The sequence below is a fragment of the Arachis duranensis genome, chromosome 10 (assembly GCF_000817695.3).
Source record: "Arachis duranensis cultivar V14167 chromosome 10, aradu.V14167.gnm2.J7QH, whole genome shotgun sequence".
In the NCBI taxonomy this organism is placed as follows: domain Eukaryota; kingdom Viridiplantae; phylum Streptophyta; class Magnoliopsida; order Fabales; family Fabaceae; genus Arachis; species Arachis duranensis.
Genome location: NC_029781.3, coordinates 5,114,039 through 5,119,710, shown reverse-complemented (window position 1 = coordinate 5,119,710; position 5,672 = coordinate 5,114,039).

The window sequence follows — 5,672 nt, the reverse complement described above, 5'->3', positions numbered from 1 at the left end:
ACTAAAATTAACGATTATAATTTATTGAAATATTGATATATTAATATATTTAAATTTTTTTTATTAAATTTATTATTAATAAAACTTGTTAATTTTTTATTTTTATAAATATATTAAAATTTTAATTTATGTGTGACAAAAATCTTTCTTTTTTTCACCAACGCAATTAAATTGTATTAGAACAAATATTCACCAGAAATTTTAATCACCACTTTCTCAATTTTTAATCTCTTTTTCTTGGCCGCCCATAAGATATATCGTGGGTCTCTCTCGATGTTTGTGTCTTTGTCCAAACTCAACGTCCCTCTTCAAACTCATTCGTTATAGTTATTTTTTTGCTTAAACCAATATTTTTTTGGTTTCATGTTTTTTCTAATTAATTTTAAAGATTTTGAAGTGAGCTTCTGTTCTAAATTTGAAATTAGATTATTTATTTAATTTGTTGAATGTTGATGTGATTCAAATTTAATTTAGTATGAATTTTAAATTTAAAATTGGATTCAATTATTTTTTGTTGTTGACGTGGTTTTATATTAGTTTGAATTCTGAAATGAGAATATATTACCGATTAATTGATTAAGATTCCAAAATCTAAATATAATTGATTAAGAATTTATAATTGAATTGAATTTTATTTTGTGTTATGATTATATTTAAAATTTTGTTTTATATTTTGTAATTAAATTTTATAATTAAATTTTGTCTTATATTTAAATTATATAATTAAATTAAAATTAATTTAAAAATATTAAATTTATATATTTAAAATTATATATTAAATTTTTAATATTTTTATTATATATTTAATTAAATCAGTTCAATTTTAATTAGATCATTAAATTAATTATTTGATCGATTCAATTTTTACCATCTTAGTTTATATAGTGTTATAGGTGCAAATTTTTTTGAGATGAGAGAGTACATATTTGTGGATTCTCCTATTCCAATTCCGTAATAGTAGTGTTCGCATATTTAATGTTACAATCGTACGGATGACGAGCGTGCATAGTGCAATAGAGAGATAAATAATAAATAATCCTTGATTATCAGTATTTAAATTGTTTTTTAAACATGAATAGAGTACGGGTGTATTTGTGAAATATGTTAAAGAGGATAAAAATGTGTTTAGATGTTTTGAACGCTATTGTTTGGTGTTTGGCAATTTTTTTTTTTTGAATGATCATGATTTTACATCTCAAAAGCTCGCTCACTAGAAGTAAGAAATTATAACTTCTACGTTTACTCAACATACGTTTAGGGTTGTTGTCAGTTATTATTAATTTTTTAATAATTTTTTTAAATAAAAAATACTAAGAATATTAAAACAATTATTCTAATTTTTATGCATTATTTATTATTTTAATTTTTTATAATATGTATTATTGTTCCTATTAAAAATGATAAATTAAATAAAAAATTAATTATAAATAATAATAACAATATAAATTGTAAAAAATTAGAATCCAAAATAATAATAACAATAAAATTATTAAAAATTTTTCTAGTCTCATTAATTAACACAAGACTAAACTAATCTTTCAAAAAATTGGGATTTATGTTTGTGAGACCAGGGTGTTATTTTAATTAATAAGAAGAATAAATTACGGAAGAATGCTAGATGATCATAAAAATTTATTATTTTTAATTATCAGTTAGTTATTAATATTTAAAAATATAGACTAAAAATATATTATTAAATTATTAGACTAAAAAATAAATTAATAATTAAAAGTAATAACTAAAAATAATAAATTTTATAACTTTTTAGTATTTCTTAAAGTTAAATATTAGATAATATGTTATGAATAAATATTTTACGCATTAATATTTAATTACTTTTTCAATAATGAAATTAGGGGGTTAATTTTTTTTCTAAATAAAAATTGAGTTAAACTTTTTTAAAAAAACAAATCATTTTATGCATTGGATCAATCAGACAATATTTATTTTAAAAAATAATCATTTTATTCTTATTTTTCGTGAGCCATGATTGTCTGTTTTTTATTTTCTCTTCTCTTCGGTGAGGTCTTCTCCTCTTTTCTCTCTGATCTGTCAACCATTTTTAATCCATATCAAGCTCTTCTGAATCTATTAGCTTATGTTTTTATTTATTTGTTTGTTTATTTTCTTTTTGTTGGAACTAGCTTTTGGGTTTGCTTCAATACAACTAAAATTAAAGGATATAGCATTTTGATGCTAAAATGAGAACAGTAATTCTAGAGAAATAATAATTTAAAATGATCTTATTTAATATTTATAATTTTTTGTAAACTATAATTATAGATTTATTATATCTAATATTACTCAATTATTTCACAGTAACTAATAAATATAAAATAAGATAATTTTAGACAAATATTCTAATTTTTTATTAGCTCAAAATATTTTTTTAAATCAGAAAACATGGAATAAAGTCACAACTTAGATCCAATCAATCAACGATTTCCAGCTTGCAATACTAACTATAGTATGAAGTAATGGGTTAAAAAGCGAGTTTGGGGAAGGTTTTTGCCCCTTTTTAGAAACATTACTAAATATGAACGAATAAATAATAAATTAATAATTAATACAATCTGGGGTTATATAGTGATAGCGGCAGACAAGAAGTAGCCAGTCCTTCACATGTACGATGTTTGATTCTTTCTTTCTTTCTTTCCATCATTTTATTGGATTACATATTGCTGTTGCTACATCCTTTAATTTATTTTCTGCAACTTGCTACACTCTCTAGTTGCTTATAATTAATAATGGGTTTGCCCTTCAAAGTAATCATGCAAATTAAATATCCTAATATATTTTCAGCTTCTTTAGCATTTTCATTAGTTGAACTTCCATATTATTTATTTATTTATTTATTATTCTATGTCAATTATAAAATTATTTGATTTTGGCTCTTATACAAAGTTTATTTTGGCGTAGGTCCAAATATTTTAAAACCATTTGTCTTAATAATCTCTAAATTAGTATAATAATTTAGTTTCAAGAAGATTAAATTTTTATTGTGAAGGATTTAATTAAATCACACTATCATTACGACTGAAAAACTAAAATAAAACATTATTTCAATGCATTGACCAAAATCAAATTACATAATAAGGACTTATATATACTGAAATATCAATTATGATCTGAAAATGTTTTATGGAGAATTTTTTTAGAGACTAAAATTGCAATTACAATAATTGCAACATTTTCATAGTCAAGATATATATTCATTTGAAGAAAAATGCAATTTATCTCTTGAACTTTGAATCATGTGTATATTACACCTTCTTCAACTTTTGGAAGATGTAAATCAAAACTATCAATAAGGGTGTAAGAAAAGGCCTTTTACTTTTTCCTTTCTTTTAAAATTATCCTTTAATATGATGATGAATTGATGATACGTTCTATTTTAGTTTTTCAGTCGTAATTAGCTAGTTTCAAAAGGCATCTTTTTACACTTCTTACAAATTCGTTGACAATCTTTCACTAAATCTAATTTTTTGAACTCTCAAAAAATGTTTTATCTTCATATATTCATATAATCAAAGTTTAGGTGTAAAGTTTAAGGTTTACGCGTGAAGCCAAGTCTTCCCACTAAAATTTAAAAAATTCATGAATAATAAAACAGATGTTTTGTTATTTGAACATATCTATTAATATTATAAATGTTTAATAAGTAAAAAATAGATAATAGATTAGTAGATGGTAAAAACGTGCAGTCGACTTCATGTCGTTAGATGAAAATTTATTCAAATCATCTAACAGCTCTCAACTATCAACTTCGCATGAAGTTAACTACATCTGAGTTTTCACCTTAATAGATATATTATACCTATTAAGACACTACTATATAACCAAACTAACTCTTATGTCAACATTAAGCTAAGAATCGAATTTTATTTTATGAGATTCAAATTCGTTTCTTATCAATTATTTCAACCATGATATTTTTGACACCCACAAAATGGTATTGCTGCATATGGTATAATTAAATCGATTAAAGATGTAGCTTTGTTATCCAGCTATTTCCCGAGAAATTTAAAATTCAACGAAAGCTTTTTCTATATATATAAAATAGATTATGTCACAACTCGTAATCTAATATCAATATCTACTGCATAAAATAAAAATATAAAAAAATGTTTAGTGCATATTATTTAAAAAAAAATAATTTTCATCAATCATATATAATTTATAAAAAAAAGGTTAAACCTAAAATTTTGTAGTTAAAGTATGTCATCCTTACCTACTATCAACTTACTTTAACAACAAGCACTACTCAAAAAATGAGTATGGATTTCCATTTTGAAAAAGCAGACGAAATAAGAAATGCAACATCCATAATCCATTTGGTCCCTCACCCCTTTTTTTTATTCATGTTTTGTTTTTGTGCCTTATTCTAATTCTTCGATCTCCAACCTTATTTAAATAGCAGTATCTTATCACCGCTGAAATTTTTGTTTAATGATAATTTTAGTATCTCTTGATATAGTGTATTTGAGTTTAAAATTTAATTCAAATACACATAAATTTTTAATTAATTAAAAATATAAAAATGTTATTGATTTTTTAAAATAGGAGATATTTAAGTTTTTCTATCAAAAATATATAAAACGAATTGATTTTTCAAAAAGACTTAGGCTTAATTTGATAAAGCTTAGTTTTTAAAAATAGCTTATAAAAGTTAATTTTTAAAAGATAATTTTTTAAAAATGATAACATTTATGTTTGGTAAATGAAGTTAAAAATAACTTCTAATAAACACAAGCAACAATAATTGCTTTGGTAAAATAGCTTTTAAAATTTAAAAATAATATGATAGACATAAATGTAAGTATTAAATTTAAAAATTAGTTAACATATGAGGTTATATTAGATTTTTAAATTTTAAAAAGTATAAGTCAACTTTAAAAAATTATATTTTAAATGCTTTTAAAAGTATTTCGATCTTCTAAAAATTGCAAGTACAAGCACATGATCTTCTTAATTTATCAAACACAAAATAAAAAACTTGAACTTTTAAAAAATGCAAACACCTCTTTAAAAAATTTTACCAAATCAAATTTTAAATATCTCATATTTTAAAAAATAAAAAATATTTTTTATATTTTTAATTAATTAAAAACTTATTTGAGATAAAAAAAAAATTGGAATTCTATTGATCATTTACTCAAGAAAAAATAGTGTGTTGTTACTCTCAACGGATAGAATTGTCAATTATAGAAAGGGAATAGAGTGAAGTGCCATTTTGACACTTTTCGCCAAACCTAAAAGCAGGAAAAGTTAGAGCGCCCTCGGTTTTGGATAGAATACGTGGCACCATCTGATACGTCACACGAATACACATTTATTCAGCATTACATGGCCCCCACGATTCCTGGACCCATCTATAGTCCTAGGAAACACTCTAACCACCTTTCACACTTCCCCACGCGCTCTATTCTTTCGACGCGTGTCCCTTGCAATCATCTCTGCTCCTTGAGCCACCTTCGTAGCGCGTGAGGAAATTGGCGAGTGGGCTTGGAAAGGAATACCTAAACCTTCAAAACCACTAATCCCCTCACAAAACCACTGTGTTTCTCCCTAATAAGAGGATTATTGGTGTCACATCTGTCCAAATAAACTACTTCTTTCTTTCCATATAAAGCATAATTAAATTGCATCACATAGTTCCTCTTAAGAGGAAC